We start from the raw sequence: 19,736 nt of genomic DNA on the forward strand, positions 1-19,736 counted from the left end.
AACTGAGAATATTTCTAAAGCTGTTGCCTTGTTTGAGAAAAAGTGTTTCTTCAAGTTTTTAATTATCTTAGTTATGAATTACTTATAATTTCTTTGATAAAATTAAAGAGAAAGTTGTTTTTTCTCAGCTGCAAGGGGCTAAGCTTTTAAATTGCAGTGAGATGATGCCTGGAACTGACAGGCTGATGAAGACAGGAGCCTGAAAGGACACATTCAGCTGAACAAAGACTGGAAATGGAGTGGATGAGGAAGAAGTGTCAGATTTGTCAGCTTGTTCAACTGATACCAGAGCATTGATGAGGAAAACAGTGAGTAGAAGGAAGTGAACCCTCTCAGTAACTGTGACAGTAGCAATAAAAAATATCCAGTGTTGGCCTGTTCCAAGGAATAAGCGATTGCCAACGATGGCCAAAGCAGCAGAGATGTGTGATGTGCCTGCATCCAGGGAGTAAGTACATAAATTCTCAGCCTGGAGATGTGTTAGCCTTGTCTGTGTGCTGATTACTGGATTAGCTCATGTGCAGTGGTTTGATGTGCTGCTGGCAGTGTTTGAGCCTGGCAGAAGCTGTTGAAACAGTGATCCAGCAGGGTGAAAGGGACACCTAAAGATGGGAGAAATACATTCAAGAGGAGACTTAGATTATTATTGCCTGGGGAAAAAAAAAAAAGAAAAAAAAAAAAAAAGTAGAGGATTTAGTAGAGCTGTTAGCTTGGAGAGATGGGAGCAGAAGATAGTCATGGCAAACTATATTTTTATATAGATTAGAGCTGATCTGATTTAGAAAAGTTGGGAGAGTTTAGGAACAATATTCAGAGAGAAGATTTATGAGCAGAACAGCATCTCAGGGTAAAAGGCTGGGAAGAGTGGATGCTGCCTTTTTGTTGCCTCTCCAGTGGGAGCAGTTGAAGGGACCAGGAGCTTCATCAGCCCGAGAAGGAGACAGGTAAACATGGATTGATTGTATATATCCCTTCAGAAACATTGACATAACAATCTCTTTATTTCTATTTACTCAAAGTCCTGTTTTGACCCCTAAAACTGGCTTCCAGGAGTACTGCTGGGCATTCAAGCCAACATTAGCTTCCACTGTTAAAGCTACAGTGAAGCTGATGGATTATGAAGTGATCTTAAAAGCTCTGGTGTGGTTTGAGATGAAGGGTCACATGCTGGTTTATTATGAGAGTTCAATCTCCCCTCAACACCTCATCCACATCAGTACAACAAAACCTGCAGTAAGCCAAAAGCAGCAAGGCCTGATTCCTTTCATTCTGAAAAACAGACCCACAGTCCTACAAGTCAGGCTCACACAAGGTCTGTTTTGCTGCAAAAGTGCTGTCCTACAAGCCAGGGCTGTTTTTGAGAAGGTTTAATGGTATTTGTGTGTACCTTATGCATTCATAAAAGAAGAAATCTAGTAGAGATGCAAACAAACATCTACAAATTGCATCTGTGCCCTGTAGGGTGTTTAAAATGCCAACCAAGACTTGAAAAGATGACTTGCTGCCTGAAAAAGGTTCAATTTTGTTTCTCAGCTTCCTGTAGAGTAATATAAAGCTTTCTATGAAATACTCTTATTTCCTTGCATTTTCCATCTTTTTTCTTTTACAAAACAGAAATTTCTGTTTATTTCTTATTCTTTGGAGAAATAATCATAATACCTTTCCCCCAAACATATTGTGGAATATGTTCAATATATGAAAGGGACTCTGTCCTAAAAGACATAATGTGCTTGTGTTGAAAAGCTTTTTTACATTAGCACTTCTTAGAGGAAAATGGTTTCTTTTTTTAAGTTTCTATTGAGATCTCTTTGCAGCCTTCTAGTTTTTATTTGCTCTTTTCAAAGCCATGACTGTTTTTTTCTAAATTAATTTCACCAGGGTTTCTCAGAACTCACTCTCATCAAGTGAATTTACTGTTCCCTTGGACATGGTCCTTTTCTTCCGCCAATATTTTCCATGCTTTATTAAATTGTATGGTCTTATACCATCTTCCCCCATGCTCCTGATCAAAGCTTTAATTAAATTATTTAAAATCTATGGCAGAGTCTCCATAAATCTCCTGTCACATCTTGGAAATTAATGATAAAGCTTTCAGGCTTTTTGAGTGCTCTCAGATCTGATTTGTAAATCTATTTTATTTTCCCATATGAAACAGGCATCCTTGTGTCCTAGGGTGGCTTTATGATGCCTGTATCCTCAATCTTCTGTTTATGCTGATATTAAGTTCTGCACCTTTAAGACTGGTGTTTGCATCACTATTTGCATTTATGCCACCTTGATAAATATTCTAATATATGGACATAGAACTGTTGCAGGATAGTTCTCCTGTGGTATCACAGGTGCAATATTTAATTTCATTTTCTGCTTCAACAGTTTGCTCAAGCAAAAATCAGTCAGGGTTGAACTGTATTTTCCAATGCTGACACATAAATTCTTGACTGACTTGATAAGGCAGAAGTGCACTGACTTACAAATCCATCACACTGGAGGGGAAAAAGATTTCAAATATTTTAGGCAAAACATTTTTTCCTTGTAAAAGAAAAAAGGTCAGCATGTTTGGGGTTTTTTTAAAAAATTATTTTTAATTACTTTTTAGGGTGTCTTTCCCTAGTGTGCATATTCTGCTATGCAGGATGAGAAAGCTGCTGAGTGTATGGGAAGAGGCTGAATTATAGTTCTCAGTTTGTATCAGGGCTACTCTGTGTTCTGCTTGTTGGCATCCTGGGTACCTTCTGCTTTCATGGTGTCACTGAACTCTGCAGCTGTCTTTGCCCAAGATCCCTCTTTTCCTAACTATTGAACTTTGTTTAGTAGGAAGTTAAGCTTTGACTTCTGCCTTTTGCCTTGCTGCTTTTTATTTAGCTCACTGGTTTGTTTTACTTTTTCACTTAGTCTCTGTCCTTTTTTTTTAATTTTTATTGTTGCTCTGCCTGAAGCAACTCCTTGTAACCTTATCACTTTTATACAGATTGGAATAACCAAGCAATGAAATTTGAGAACTAAGTGAAGCAGCCCTGCGGTTCAGAATTTTTATTCCATCAAGTCTGATCATCAGATTCCAAACTGCATTTCCAGTCCTTATTTCAGGCACCCTTGGAAAGACCTTACCCACTCTACTGGTTACATTAGTCTTGCATGTGTAAATTGTTCCTGAACTGACTTTATATATTGACATTTTATTTCTCAGGCTGCTTATTGACATATTTCCATTTTAGTTCCTAGGAAGTGAGGCTTCTCATTAATATGCCAGCTGCACTGTAAGACTTGGGTTTTTTTCCCTTTAAATAACAAATAGAGATGTCAGTCTTTATTGTACAGATGACAGCTAAACTATGGCTTATAAAAAGGTCCAGTAACTTTGTTCTGGCAGTCTGTAAAATATGCTCTGTGCAGTGTCTTTTGTGTGTGTGTGACAACAGAAATGTAATGTCCTTCTGCTTCTTGCCTCTACCACATGGTTTCCATAGATACATCTGCTAAACACCCAATTTAGCTATTGGCGAGTTCAGTCCGTAACTAAAGAGTCTTAAAAACTATGCAACCTGAAAATAAACAGCTAGAAAATATCTCGTGTCTACATGGGTAAAGTATAAAATATATCCTAATAATATCAGTATTAAATTTTGTATTAAAGTTTCGTTCTCGGGCAGAACTGAATTTTGGAAGAGCAGATGTGGCAAAAGCACATCGGCGTGGCTCCAGCTGGTGTTGTTGTGGCCTCGCTCGGGCTGTAGATGGCACCGTTGCTGCACATGAAAACAGAGCTCTTCCAGTCCCTCCCAGGGGAATTGTTATCCCACAGGCCTTTGGAAGAATGTATATCACGGTAGGACTTGGGAAGGGCTTGATGGAGTTCTTTCCCTAGGATTAGAGAGAAACGTGGAGAGAAGTGTTGGATTTTTTTCCACCCTTTGTGAAACAGTGCTTTGAAGAGCAGTTGGAGCTTGTGAATGAACAAGGACCAATGGTATAAACAACCCAGTCAAAATTGGTTTTATTGTATTTCAGATGTTTACATTTTCATCTACAAGTCATCCCTTCTGCTTTGCAAACTTGTTTTCCAAGACAAATAAATACCACCCTTAGATCTCTCTTGCTTTTGAAATTTAACATTTGAAATAAAAATTAGTGAATGGATCTACCAAAGGGAAAAAAAAAAAGAAGTCAAAGCTCTCTGAAATCCTTCAGACAAGTCATTCTCCAGAGTGCACTAAAAAGCCTGTAGCTGTAGGTATCCCCCTTCCCAAATCTGGAGATATAGTGGAAGGAAGCCAAGGGGGAGATGGAAAGGGAAGTTTTATTTATTAGCAATTAGGAGAAACCTCACTTCCTAAATAGTGAACCTAAAAATATAAAGAGTCTCAAAAAGTGAGGAAAAGCCAAAACAAAAATTTTTTTCTTACAGTCTTCACAGATATTAGTTTAAACATTTTATGGGCACTAAAAAAACCCTCTAAGTTCTCAAAGGGTGTGGAAGAACTTTGCTATTAAAGTTGAAAAAAACCCAAAAAAATACCCTTGTGCAAGGAAACAAATTTAGCAGCCTGTCAAGATCAGCTATAAAATACAAGTCTTGCCATAGTGATTTAAGTTAAGGCTCCACAAATACAAGGGCAAATGAAGATATTATTTGAACTTGTTCATAAGGCAAATGGAGGATAAAACTCTTGGCTATCCCAAGTAACACAAACCATGAGAAGAAGTGGAAAGTCTTTGTCATCATTTGGTAACATTTTTCAGTGAGGTATTGATGTGTGTTCATAAAGTCTCAAATAGAATAAACCCACTACTGATGAGGGGGGAGGAGCAGAGAGCCACAAAAGTGGTTTGTTTGTTTGCAAATAACCTGAACAGGCAAAGGGACTTTCTGAATTTACAGCAATCAGCTCTTTTGAATGGAAATATTCATTAATCTTATGAAAAAGAAGGCAAATACTGGCTTTTTTTTTTTATTTTTAAAGGAACATATTAATGCAGCTTTCTTAACATGTGGTATTTTCTTCTTCAAAGTAAACTTACAGAGTAACCATGTTACCCCTCTCTGATTTTTTTAATAGGTTTTGGAGATCCCAAATGCTCCTGGAACTTTGTTTCTGGAAGATGTGCTGCAGCTGTCTGCCAGGCAATAGACAAAGTAAGCAAAGTAAGTCCTTACACCTGGTGTACTTGGGGCAACTTGGAGCAGCTGTGCCTCTGTTCACCTGTGAGTGATCATGTCATCTTCTAAGGCTCCAAATCCTACTGATTTTTTAGAGATTAAGAAAAATTAGATACTGGATTGCAATTTCTGCCTGAGAGCTGCATCAGAGATGGTTTTCAAATAAATCAACCTTTCTCTCAAGTGAGATCTGTTTTATTTTTTTTTTTTTTCAAGAAAGGGAAATACAGGAGAGTGGTAGAAGGGGGAAATTAGTAGTTTTTTCTTTTTAATCCAGCACAGTAGTTTTGAATTCATGCTGAGTTCATGCAGTGTTCAATAGAAAGGGCCTGAACTGATAACTATTGATGAGGAACAAGCACACCATTATATCTGATAGCAGATTTTTGCAAGACATCTGTGTAGCTTTCAGGGTTAGGTGTGAAAGATGGGCATGAAACTGTGAATGATCAAAATAAAATGAGACAAGCCATCTTTTCTAACATTAGCATGGAACTGAGGCAGAACTGATGATTGATTTTATTTCTTTTTCTCTATTAGGGTCAATTTTTTGAGGCAGTTCATTAAAAGTTGATGCCTGAAGCTGTTTGCATTTCCCATTGATGTGTGGGTTCATTTACTGTTGAAATCATTGCCTTGCTGCTTACAGCTGAAAGGTGCTCACTGCACCAGGACGCTCCTGCTCTGGCATTAACCCTTTCTCATCCCGTTCCAAAGCTGTCTAACCCGTTTCCAAGGAAGAGGGAGCAAGGATAGGGAGGGACGTTCGAGGAGTGTTTTTGGTTGGTGCATCTCTAGTGACACCTGGTGGGATGTTTCACAGAATTGCCTACAGCTTATTTTTTTTTCTCTGTTAAAAATTAGTATTTAGATAACTTCAATTGATATCCAATAATTCATTTTTAGAACCTTCTGGTGATTTTCACCTAAGATCTTTTTTACCTATTGAGTGATAGTGGATAACTGTTTTGGCTTGATGTGTTAAAAGATTTGTTTCCTGTTGCTTGCTCTCATTTTGTGGAAATGGCCAAGTTCAGGGGTAACCAAAATCTCTTGTAGAGAATGTAAAAATGGATCTGTTTCAGGTTCTTAAAGTTCTATGCTGGTTGCAGCTTCACCTATCTGGCATTTCAAAATGCTTGCTGCTTTGCACTGGTCAGAAAATGAATCCCAGCTAACACTGGGGAAACAGAGCAGGTTTTTTTTTTTGAGATAGACCAGTTTTTCTGAAAAATTTGAACCAAACTGAAATAATTTGAACCAAATAAAATTTGAATTTTTATTGCTGGGACTATGGATGTGGAGGTAATAGTGTGGGAGATGTAGCAAGATAAATTGCTACATGAAGAGAATTTGGGAAAGAGGACTGGAAAGAATATTTTTTTTTTTTTTTTTTCTTTTTTTTTTTTTTCTTTTTTTTTTTGTCTAAACACTCAGTCTTTCCTTCCCTTGCATGCCTGGTGCCTCTGGCTTTCTACCCTTCCCTTAGTCATTGCAGGCTTCTGTGGATTTGTGTGGTTAGTCCTTTAATTGATGCTCTTGAGTCCATTGACAGTGTTCTTTGTTTCTGTCTTTTCCCTAGATGGAAGCACTGGGCCAGCTGAGCCTGAGAAAAGTGAAAAGGGGTTTCTAACACCTGAATCTACTAATGAGTCCAGAGGAGCTCTTCTATTCAAAGACCTTCCACAAAACTCTGCTGTGAAAGAGTAACAGCTTTATAAAGGGGTGAGTTTGATATCTAATTGATATAGTAATTCATAATACACAAACAAGTTGGGGGAGGTTTTAGCCAGGTCTTCTTCTGTAGCTTCTGTGGAGAAATGAAGCTATTTTATACCCTTTATATTGCTTTCATTTTTAGTTCATGTAAATTGATACTGCCTGCTTGCTTCTTGCTTTCCATGCCTAGCACTTGAAAGTGAGATATTTGAATTGTTGCACGGTTTTGTGGTGTTTTGTTCGCATGCAGATAGTACAGGTAGAGGGCAGAGGCAGAAGACCAATTGACCTGCTGGTGTTGCCTCCACTTTCCATCTCTCTGTAGTGAAGTAGAACTTCTGCAGCCAAACTCAGTGCAGAGATGATTGCTAAAGCAGCTCTTGTTGGGGCTGAGTGCAGGAGGGCCATGAAGCTGGGCAGTTTTCTTTCTGTCCTGGACTGGACTGAAGGAGTTGTGACATGGTGAAGTAGCACTGTAGTCTAGTTGCAGAACAACCCTGAGTTCACTCTGCCTGCTGATCTTTCCCCAAAAATGTGATGCCACTGGGGACTTGCTGGTGTGCCTGTGCTCTGAGAGCCTCACCCACCGAGCAAAGACCCAGTTAGTAAAACTCCTAATTGCTGGCATCTGTATGCAAGGCAGGAGGCTGCCCCTTCCCTCTGCTGCCTTCACTGTGCAGGGGAGTTTATCTTCACTAGAAACAGTAACTCGAAAGGAGACCTTCCTACCTACTGAAAGCAGCAGAGTGCTTGGCTGTGACTCATGGAAGGAGCCCAGTATTGGGGAATGATAGCATTTCCCTCTACTGCCTGGTTCAGCAGTTAAACCAAACCTAGTTCTGCGTCAGGTACCATATCGTAGATTATGGCTCTGTCCCTGCCAGAATCCAGAATAAATCAAAAGCTCCAAAACCACTACTGGCTGCTGAAAGCAGCTCTGTGCTGGCTCTGCTGGTTTTCAGAGTGAAGCCTCACACTCTGATGTGTATCTGGTTTCAGTTTTAGAATAGCTGTTTGGATCATGAGCCTCCAGTTGAAACAGCCATTTTTTTTCTGTAGTTGTATCACCTTGCTAAGGAATCCTTGGTCTCCTCTTTACTGTGATCTTGGACGATTTTTGCCTCCTGTGATGTTCATTGGTGCTTTACTTCAGTAGGAAATCCCCCTCTTTAAAAAAATGCCTTGTGATGAGTCACTGCTGCTGTTTGCTTCTAACTGAAGGGGATTCCAACTATGAAATTGTATTATTGCTAAAATAGAATCCTGTTCCATTGCGTAGGTTGCAGTTGAAAGAGAGAAAGGTCTGGGGGAGTTGTAGGGTGAGCAAGCAGTGTTGCTGCTAGTTTGTTTACTAGGGCCTATTAGCAATTCCAGTAACAAGTAAGCAGCTTAGAAGTCCAGTAGATCAAAACCAAACACTAGCTGAAAAGCAGGTCTGTATCTCTGAAGCTGAGCATAAAGAACCAAAAAACAACCCCCAAACCGTAATAGTTTGTGTGTTTCTAGCAATGGATATTAAAAGGAGTTCAGCAAGAAGCATAGTTTGGTTTGGGCTTTTTTGTGTCTGTGTCTGTTCATTAGGGATTCAAAATTGAATTGCTTTAGGAATGGTTCTTTTAGGCATGGAAGATTGCTTTCAATTTTCTTCTTTCATTATGAATTTGACTATCCTTATATCTATATTACTGTTGGTTTAGCCCTACTGCTTTAAGCTGTAATGTTCTGAAACCATCGTCTGTCACTTTGTTTCATCTGAACTAACTGCTGCAGTGCTCTGTCATGCTGGAGTTGTGAGCAATTTCCAAATCCCTGTGTGTGCATACAAGAGATGGAGATGGTAATTTGAAGTAGATTTTGCTCGTGTCAGGGATGCAGGCAATCCAGGCCTATCCTCTGAGTGCTGACTTTGCACCCTCTTTCAGCTGTGCATTTCTGTCCATATTTTCAGAGTTCACCTGAGAACCTCCACAGGCTACAGCAAAACAACCTCCCAAACCACAAAAGGCACCATTTAAAGGCATTTTTGTATCAATGTGCTCAATATCAAGGTCTTGAAGGCTGTGGTTATTGAGCATTGAAAAAGATCATGAGGCTGCTGCTAGCTCCACAGTATAAAGTGTAAAAAGAGTCTCACTACTGATTTTACAGCATATTGTTGAAAAGGAAATAAGTTAATAAAAGCCACAAAGATGTACAATTTCCCATAGCCTTTGACTAATGCTGTAAGAAAGACACAGTTTAAAAACCACTCAGAGCTGAAGGTGGGGGGGATTTCCTTAGGAAGAATACTTGGAAAGGGCCTTGCTCTGAACCAGACTGGGAGACAGTCATTTCCTAACAGAAGTCCCTGTGCTGAATGGGAGGACACAGCTCCATCCCTCAACCTCCAAAATGCTTTTGGGTTTGCATCTCTTCAAAGGTATTTAATGCTGAAGACTCAGAATCCCATAGCAATGCCCTATAATGCCAGATTTGCTTAGCTGTAACCCTCTTAGGTAACAGGACCAAAGGCTGAAGATGCTTTTTTAGGAGTTCAGATTGAACTGACCTTGAATGCTTGCAAACATTTAGGAGACTTAAAAGTAGTAATCTATCAGACTCACTGGCACTCTGCTGTAGTTTAAGGCTTCCTTCAAAATAAGACACACAGAGAACTGCAGAAGCTTAAAGTAAGGTCATGATTAATAGGTGGATAAATATCCCTATATTATAAGACAATCCTCAGTGTTTAATGTTTTTTCTAGGTTATAATTGCAGGGGAAGTACATGAGTGAAGTAGAACTTTGCTTGCTATAACATTTCAGTGCTCCAAGAACTTATTTTTCTCCTTTTTTTTTTTCCTTCTTAAAGGAAAACAGAAAAGGGAAAAAAACCCCCTTATCTTCACTCCAGCAAATGGCTTTTCCTTACATTGTTTATAAAAATTAATCATTTAAACAACTTTTTTCTTTACTGTTCAAAGAAGTTTTACATTTTTCTTGATTGTTCCCCAATGCCTATACACTGCCTCTGTCTATGTTTTATGAGTAAAATCTAAATAACACAAGGGTATAGTTTCCATAAAATTAAGGTCATATGAGGTGGAAATAGCAGCCTAAGATCAGGAGTTCCTTCATTTTTATGGTGCTTTCTTTTGGTAACAGGAAACAGCTCTAAGGCAGTTTGCTTGTTGGATATATAGGAGTGTTTGCCTTTATAGATTTGTGTGTGTGTGTCTCCATGCTTATGGGATGGAGAGCTGCCTTAGGAATATTTGGATCTGGCTTCTAACAGCCAGAGAGCTCTCTCTTGTGTGGTTATTAGCTTTACCACACACTTGGAGAACAATATTGCAGAGTTGTAAGCAGATATTACTCTTGATTTCACAAAAAGGGAAAATTAGGTTCATATGCTTCATGAGGAAGGTGGGGCAAACAACTTCTGCTTCAGGGCTGTGATGAGTACTGGTGGCTGTGGAAAGGTCATCAGATCCTCCAGAGAAGCTGGGAAAGAGTACAGTTCTCATCTGAAATGTAGATGTGTAACCTCTCCCCACTTTCCTCTCCTCCAAAGTGCCTTTCCTCCTGTCCACCAACAGCCAGGATATCTCCTCTGAGATACCCTCACTTCTCTTTTGGTCAGCTACAAACCCAGGTGGAGGCATCTTCTTCTATTCAGCCACTTGTACTGGGGCAAACACCATCTCTCACTGGATACATGAGAGTTAGTTCCTTTCTTCCTTTTTCCTTTTGCTTTAAGCCAGACTCATGTTGTTGTCTATCACCTTATTCCATTGTCATCCCTGTCTGTGGAATTATCCACTATTCTAAGTGAACACAGTAGCTCATTGCCCTCCTTGCTGTGGAGATAAAAATCAAAGACCAGAAAAATTTATTTTTGTGGTAGATCAAGTTGTTGAGAAAATTCTATATCCTCTGGGCTCTGTGTCTGATTTTGTTTTTGCAGCTTAGCCAAGATAGAGCAAAAGGCAGCAAAGTGTCTGCAGCTGGCAGGTTTTGGCTGTCCCTGAATCTGGGTGAAAATGTTTTGCTTCCTGCAAAAATGCCATGTCTCCATATGGTAAAGGTCACTTTTCTGTCAAACCACTAAATGTTACTTTAAGATTTCATTGATGTGGAGAGTAGTAAATTTAGTATAGCTCCAGGGTTGACTTTTCTCTCTTGGTAATTGGCAAGCAGGTGAAAGTGCTTATGGATAGGGTAGAAACCTCTCAGAAGGTGGTACAGAAAGGGAAAATGCTTTGTTAGAGGATTTAGGCACTGCTTAAAATTAGGTTTTATTCCAGTTTGAACCAGAATTTAACCACTGCAGTAATTCAATGAAAAATGTAGTGGTAGAGACCAGTGAGTGAGCAACTAGCTGGAGAATTAGATGGCCTTATTGCCAAGGAAAAATGACACTAAGCTGCATGCTTAAAGATTGTGGCATTGAAAAATGTGATGGAAGGGATGTTGTGCTGAAACCCACTGCTGGCCTGATGCAAAGCCTATTTTCATACTTGTTGTATGAACTTCTTTAACATCTTCAGGAAAATCCAGTGAAATAGCATAATATGTCAGAGTAAAGGTAAAAATTTCATAGAATCAACTTCTAAGACCTCATAAAGGAGCTGTGGCATTTCCAATTTTCCCATAAGGAAGAGAGATTTTGTTGTGGGTGGTCTTCTGTTCATGGCTAAGCAGTAAAGCCACACAGTGTGTAGGAACAAAAGGGGTGGGAAGTGCCTTGACTTTTAATACATCTCAGGCAAAAGCTGTTTTAGTCCAAACTTAAAGCAGTTCACTAAAATTTTAGCCAATTCTGTAAGCAGAAAAATATATTTTAATAGTGTATGAAGAGTGGATAACAGATAACCTCACCTTTAAGTGCTTGGTTCACCTCAAACCTGACAGCTGGGACTGGCTGTCCCACTGCTACTTCTTGATCTGAGCTATATGAACCTGTTCAAGACTAGATAACTAAAAAGGAGCAGCCAACCTACTTGGGAGAGAAGCAGAAGAGAGTATTTTATCTTGAGAAAGCCCTGAGTGCGTGGGAGCAGTTCTCATTCATGCACCAGAGAGAGGAGTACAGCTGCAGGGAGTAAGTGAGGCTTGTTTCAGGCTGCCTTGTTTCAGCAGAACAAACTCCTAATGCCCTAAGTGTGGTATCAAAGTGTCAACTTCAAGCTAAATCTCACAACATTTCTGGGCAGCAAATCTGTTTTAAGCTGCCTCTCCGGAATACTGGAGCCCCAAAGTGTTTGGAGCACTTTTGAAATTGCTTTTCCCCCCAGTCTTCTTTCTTCCTTGTAGTTTTCTTTTCTCTTTGAATAATACTTACATGTCAATTAAGCCCTTTACAAGTCACCAAGGATCTGGTACTTTAAGCTGTTGTCTTTGCATTATATTAAATTTTCTCTAACTCATTTCCTTATTTTTCCCCTATGGGAAGCCCCTAAACAAGCAGTTCTTCAGTGGACAATAAAATAATTTGAATGGCAGCCATCCAACCTGGCCTTTTTCTAGATAAGTGGTTTGGGGATGCATAGGGAGCAATGAATTTTTTATTGTTCAGTTATGTGTGGTGTAGCCAAAGGGGTTTTCTTCTTCTGATGGGGGACAGTGGTAAAAAGGTGATTTCTGCTGTACCCCCACAATTTTCCACTGGAGGTTAAAAAGAAAGGGTTCCCCCTTCAAATTTTCCATTGACTGCTTTTCTCTGCCTCCATAAAACATTTTGTTGTACCTGCCTTGCTGTGCTGAAAATGTCAGTACTTTCATATCACCAATATTTATAGGAATTAAGAAAGAAAGCCCTCTAACTGTTTGAGTCAGGAGAGTTGTGAAGCTGCTCCTAACAGGAAGGCAAGGGGCCACATATTCATCTCCTCTTCTCTGGAAGGGTGCTGTACCCTGTTAACCTCTGCTGCACAGACTGAGCATCCCATCCCTGCCTGTGCTTACTTTGGGCATGGCTGGTGTTTGGAGGAGCCCAGGAAATGTCCAGGCTCAGAAGCACTCAATATTTGTGTTTTGCATTTTAATCAGGGAATGCTTCCTAGAATCAATTCTCATCTTTGGTCATTTCTCTTGCTTCAAGGGGTGGCATAAGAAAGCACCTGACCTTGAAGCCTTAACAGTCCTGGCTTTGCTTAGTCTTGCCTGAGGAGAGAAGTGTCTATTCCTGGCATCCCTGGCATAAACCACAGTGGTTCAGTTGAACAGGTAATGGATAATAAACCCAGGAGCTGCACACATGCAAAGTTTTAATTTAGCCCCATCATTGTTGAGCTGACAGATGATGACAGAATGACACACACACCCTGAACTATTTTCAGTCCCATTGCAATCAAGCATGTTGGTCAGTCCAAAAGTGAAATCTGTGTTTGAGGGCAGTGGAACCCAAAAACATAGAAGGCTAAATTCACTGTATTCTGTGTGAATGCATTGCTGAGTAATATTTAATTCTATTCTCTTCTTATTCAGTCATCCAGTGGGAAAAGCATTTCCCCTCAGAGGATTACCTCTTGGCTTTGCTTTCTTTTACTGCTTGGATTTGAATATGTGTCACTCACTTTCCAAGACACTGCTCCAGCACTTGGCTACTGAGCCTTTGCTGGGTTTCAAATGTCCCCTGTTGAGGCTGTTCAGCTTTTTATAAATATTTATATAAAATTAAATAAGAGGTCAGGGTAAGAACAAGTGGCTGATGTGGAGCTGAGTGTATAGGATGCTGTTCTGAGAAGTGGAAGATGTTGATGCTGTTGCATTTTTTTAAAATTTATTTTAAGCAGGCAGCCAGTAAATCTGAACTCTTGTTGGTAAATGTGTGAACCATCAAACTGAAGTCATTAATATTTTTTTTCTGAGAAAGTGACAGTAAATATTTCATATGTAGTGGAACACTATTGCAAAAGACTGGAGAAATCAGCCTGCATCTCCATCAGTTAAAGCATCAATCCAGGAAGTACAAACACAGTTAAACTCCCTTCAGGGGAAGGCAGGGGAAAGAATTGGACCTTGGTTTCTCACATCCTAATCCTGACCCTGGCCTGTTGTTTACTCTGTTATAATTGTAAATGCCTCCAGAATAGTTTTGTTTGAGCAAACCTGTGGTGAATTGAACATGAATTTGCAAATGACTGCTCTCTACTTGCATGTGAGGAGCTGAGTAAGCACTCTAACAGAAGAAAAATCCATCCTGCTCTCCTGAGCAGCTGAGATATTTCTGCTAGGAGGATGGGAATGCTCTCAAGGCAGATAGATCATGAGTGTTACAACAGGAGTCTCCTAAAAATCTCAGCAGGGTTTTTAGTCCTCGGTGCCGAGCTGCACAGGTTTTGTTGTCATCAAAACCGAAACTGATACAACAATCAGACTTAGAGATGAGTGTTTTTCTGAGCTTACCTACCGTGAATCTTTCACTTTTAGGTGACAGCATGATAATGTTAATTTTTATCATCTGTAAAAATTGATTAATCAACTCCTCTGTGCAGTGGCCTATAGACTGAAATGAATAGCAGATTCTTGAAAATGCTGCATCATTTCTTATCTGGTGAAGGGGAGGCATTTCTGCAGCCTTCACCTCTATGAGCCTTCTTCCTCAGAATGAAAATCAGATATGATAGGGTGGTGTTTCTTGTCGGGGCAGAGCTGAATGTCACTGCTGATGAGGAGACTGTAACTGGTCAAACTGAGCACTGATTCTGTAAGGGAAACCTTTAGAACCAATTCTAAATAAAATGCATTCCTAGAAATGGCTCCCTGACCTATTTGCCCCTTACAGTAAATTATTCTGCTTCTAGATTGATGCTTATATTCTGTTCAATTGCAGTTGATGCAGCTTTTCCACCATGCCAGACCACCACTTTTCCCACAGAGCAGCTCTTGGGTGTGCGTGGGCGCAGCGTCGTGTCACTGTTCCGTGCTAATCTGAAGAATGAGAGGGAATCCTCTGTGGTCTCTTACATGCAGTGCTTTCAAGTAGGTCTGTGTGGGCTGTGTTTGTTTGAGAGAAATGAACGTGCTCTCAGTGGTAGAATGACTTTAGGAAAGGGGTTTCCCTTAAGCCTGGGGTGTAGTTTATACCTTGAGATATATAGACACATTTGCCTCCAAACCACTTAGTTCTCATTTGATTCACAGAGCCTTTATTTGAGCCTGGGATGTCCTAACCTGGCAGTTCAGAGACAGACAGCTTCCTTAAATATGGTGAGTAACATCTGCATTTGTTGGAAATTTCTACTGGTGGATCTCTTCCTAGCCTCTTTTCCCTTCTCATCTACCAAAAAGACCTCAAATCCAAAACCTGATATTTTCAAGGGTTGGTTTTTTTCTCTAAGTGGCTTTTAAATTTCTTCCTCCTGTTTATATAGAATCACTATAGGAATGTTATTTTATTTGTTTTTCCTGAATAAAGTTGGACAATGAAGAGTACAGCAATAGTAAAGGGTATATTGCCATATATATTACTGACTATATTAAACAGCTGTTTTGGGGTAAATTTAGTGATACAAAGATTCAGTGCACCTGTACTGTGTTTGACCAAAATCCCTCTTTTTGGATAAGGTTTCTACTGAGAACTTTGGAAGTCTCTTCTGTTCTGTGGAGTTTGGGATGTCCCCTGAGCTACTAACTCTGCCTGGAGAACGCACAGGATTTCCTTAGGTAGTCCTATCATTAGGACATCGACTATTATTTTCTGTAATCCACATAGCATTTGGGAATGAGCTAGGTGATATTTTGCTTGCCTTGTGGCTGTAAATTTGCACTAAACCTGCACCTCAGAAGTTTTGATGCATCCTAACCTTGAGTAAGGAATGCTTGGAGCTGCAGTATTACAACCTTCTTTTTCCAGGACAGATTTTGTTTGCTGCCAGAAGGCACACTGGTGTTTGTGCTGGGGCAGCTCTAGGAGCTCTAGACTGTTCTACCTCCCTCCCAAAATGAAGCAAAAGTTCTTATCTTCCCTTGACTTGATTCTGGATCCTCAAGACATCATGATGTGCTGCTGGCAGAGTCCAAATTTCTGGCAGCAGCAGCAGCAGAAATATGGGAGTGCTGGAATATATAGAAAGCAACCTACGCTTCTGAGTCATTTAGGACTGGTGTTCCTGCCAGTGATTTTTTGCTACTGGCTGATTGGATTGTTCCTACCTTTCTGTGGGCTTTTTTTTTTTTTTTTTTTTTTTTTTTTTTTTTTTTTTTTGTCCTGGGATTTTGAAGGTTTTTTGGAGGGCATGAATCTTACATAGAACAGAGCTGCATTCCTCTTCTAAATCAGCCCTTCTTTTCTTCTTGCTGTTAAACTTCCCTTCTTTTCAGAGCACAGCTTTTTGTAGCTAGGGCTGCCTGTGCCTTTTTTTCATGTCCACGTGGCTCCTGTGCTTGGAACAATCTCTTTTCTCTTACTTTTTTCTATTCTACCTCCTTATACTGCAGAGATTTGATTCCAAAGTCATGGACTTGATACATCCTAACTTTTATCTCTTGGTTTGGATTATATGAGAAAACTTCGTCCTTTCCTGTCACGGCACCACAGTTTCCTTGCAGTAACATCTCTATTAAAAATTGTTTAGCAAAACCTCCACATTTTAGGTGCTATCAATGACTATCATAGTTATTCATCTTGCTTTTACCCTGCAGCATTTTTCCTTCTCACTTCTGTATATTATCTTTCAGAAAGCTTCCTATCTGTGCTTTGGCAGTGAATAATAATAAAGAACCTCTTTACTGCATAATTTACAGTTAACATTTAACAAATAACTAAGTACTTCCTTCCCATCTTGCCCACTTGCTAATAATTTGTTGAGTAAATTAAAGTTGGACACAGATAATGAGAAAATAACATTGAAAAGATATTAATTATCAATGGCTTTATTTTATCAACATACTTTATAGTTTTTTAAAAATTATTTTGTATTCTATTAACTACTTGCTTCCACAGAAATTGTGTACAGTAAGTGTAGTCAAAGTATCATGGACTTAGCACCCAGATCTCTGTACATTAATTGGCTTTAGCTGAACTGAACATCTGCCATGAAGAAAAGATTTCTTCTAAATGTATTAAAAGTGAGGGGTCTCATTTTTAGCAGGAGAAGTACCAAGGTTGTTTTGAGGTAGGCTGTGTGTGACTGATGGCTTGGTAAGATGATATTTGCAATTTCCTCTGGTCACTTCTTATGTGACTCTTTTGCATGTTGGAATTGTGGTCAAGATATTTTTGGCACTGAGCTCGTGTTTTGTGGCCTTTCAAACGAGTCTGTGTGCTTTAAACTCACTTGTGCAGGTGCCTGTGTGGAGTGGCTCACATGCTAAGCCCAAATGTAGAATGTGTGTCACCCCAGGCTGAGCACGATTGTGGTGGCTTTTTGGTGACATTTGTGCAAGGGATTTATACTCACTGAGGAATCATTTTCTAACTTGGAGATCTCAAGATCTTCAGTCCAAAGATGTTTAGAAACTTTGCAGATTGGCAAAGGGAGAAACATGCCTCTAGATTGGTTTTGTCTCAGTTTCAATTCAAGAAACAAGTGTTGATTTTGGATAAGGTCTTGTAGTTTAAAGCAGCGTTTTGCAGTTACCACTGACACAGATCTGTGTGTGTCAGGAGGAGCATTTTCCCACACCCAGTATGGGGGAGCATAGCCCACACTTCTTATCAAGTTATGGATATCACAACTCCATGGGAGAGCATTTGGGAATTAAGTTCTTTGCAGGGATTGCTGCTCAGAATCTACTGTTACCTTCATCAAGATAATTCTACTTAATCTTGAGATCAGCTTAAGGTATGCAGCATTAAATTTTCCTGCATCACACAAGGCAGATACCAGTTTTATTTTGTCCAAATTAAATGAGGCAAGACAGAACTGATGAAACTATCTACTCTATTTTTGGCTAAAATCAAGCTTCAGATTTAAAATTTTGGTTAGAAACTGTCTTATATTGAAGTTTCAGCACTTTCTCAGGAAATAACAGGGGGAGGAGACAACTGGCAGGTCTTGCTGTGTTTGTGGCTTTTTCTAGGCAGCATTTGTGTGTATGAAGCTGCATTTTCAGCAAAGGGCAGACAGACACACAGTGCAATGGCTGGTTCAGGTGCTGCTCTGAGAACCAAACCTGGGAATATCTAGGTAGGGGGGGATGGCAGACATGTTCTGTGTTTGATTTCTTCATGCCAAAAAAGTCTTGAAGGCTTTATGCCTGTTTTAGATTAGTGTTGCTTAGGCTCTCTTTCTTTCAAATGCTCTTCTATTTGTCTGGTTGTTCTTCCATTTTGATCACATTTACTGTAATAATGCATTTCTCCCTCCCACTCCTCCTACACGACAGCCACACACAAATAATATCTAACCTGCTGGCTTGTTTATCAACAGCATTGGTGATGGTATTTGTTCCACTTTGTTTTGGAGTTATTTTGCAATATGGGTAATGCTTAAATGAGGTAAGTTTACTCAGACTGGCTGTGACAGGCCTTGCAGCTTTCACAACATAAAAATGGGTATTACTGGAAAGGTACTTATGAGTTGTTTTATTCCTTATGTGAATTTTGTTTGCATGTATTTTAATTTATTTGGCATATTGCTGCTTTTCTGTTCTCTCTACTGGGACAATATCTGGAGATGGTGATGATCTGTAAAATTGAGCTATCGAGTTGATCTAGGCAGGAAAACCAAACCAAACATCTCCTTTCCCCTTTTCTGCACTTTTAGTCTGGCTCATCTTTTGCATCCATTTTACATTGCATTCCCACAAAATATTGCTTTGGTTCAAATGAAATATAAGTGAATTATTGAGCAAGTTTGGGTAAAATGAGCAAGGGTTTGGAAGCATCAGATGCTTTTAAGCTAGAACTAGACTTGGGAAAGAAAAAGAGAGTGAGGCAAGAGCAGTGCAGGATTTAACATTTACAATGAGGATGTTTGTGAAAAGCATTTTGGAAAATACTTTGGAACACCAGTGCAATGAGTGCCTCTCTGGTTGTAATCAATTTTGCAGTTAAGATTTCATTAGAATTAGTGAGCCTCATTGTCTTTCTTGAAAAATGGGTTATTTTTTTCCCTTTCCAAATGTGTTTTTTTCTATATGGGAAATTTGTTTCTAATGCAAGTTAATACTCCAGGAAAAAAGTGCCTTTTTGACCTATTCTGGGTATATCTAGGAAATACCTAAGGCTTGGAGCCATGATAAATTTGGTGGGTGAGCACCAAGGAAATTCTTCACACTTTTTAACAAACATTTCCAATTATTGCAAAACCCCATAAATCTGTGAGCAGAACTGATGCTGTTTTACTTCAGGGTGTTCCTGTTCTTAAAAGTCTTGACAGAAAGCAGAGAATTTATGTAATTCTGAGCAATCCTTTACATGACCATTACAACCCCCTCTTTTACAGAGCCTTAATTCTTTGAAGTAGCTGAATTTTATCCATTTTGGCTTCAGTCTGCCAGATCTAATAAAAACCTACAGCATTACACTGCATATTATGGTTGTAAAAACTTCTGGTTGTCCTAATAACAAACACTTGCACGGGGCACAACGATTGGGTCGCATCTCTTTCGTTCAGGTTCTCAAATGGAGATTTGGATTTTAGCTGCAAAATCTGCATATGACTAAGAGTCAGGAGACCTGCACAATGTCCCCCACCCCAGCAGCAGGGCTTCTCAAGAAATGCATGTTTATGCTGCCTGGGTGTGCAGCTGGGCCATGCAGGGATGTGGGACTTGTCAGCTTTTAGCAGCTTTTTCTGTGTTTCCCTGGCTCGGCAGAGCAGGGACAAGGAAAACCTGGAGTCCCCTCACTGCAGCCCCAGAGAGCTCCCCAGCAGGGTCCCCAAATCTGGCTCACTCTGATGAACCAGTAAAGATCACATTAATAACTA

General features: G+C 39.7%; 1 protein-coding gene across 1 annotated transcript in view; it reads left to right on the forward strand.

Moving 5' to 3' along the window:
* The first annotated feature begins 6,740 nt into the window (after positions 1-6,740).
* Positions 6,741-19,736, forward strand: part of TNIP3 (TNFAIP3 interacting protein 3) — a 57,685-nt gene continuing 44,689 nt past the window's right edge. The window contains exon 1 of the mRNA XM_079307274.1: positions 6,741-6,883. The gene's annotated coding sequence lies outside the window, so the exon portion shown is untranslated. The remainder of the gene's footprint in view (positions 6,884-19,736) is intronic.

Source organism: Erithacus rubecula (genome assembly GCF_903797595.1).
Source record: "Erithacus rubecula genome assembly, chromosome: 5".
NCBI lineage: Eukaryota > Metazoa > Chordata > Aves > Passeriformes > Muscicapidae > Erithacus > Erithacus rubecula.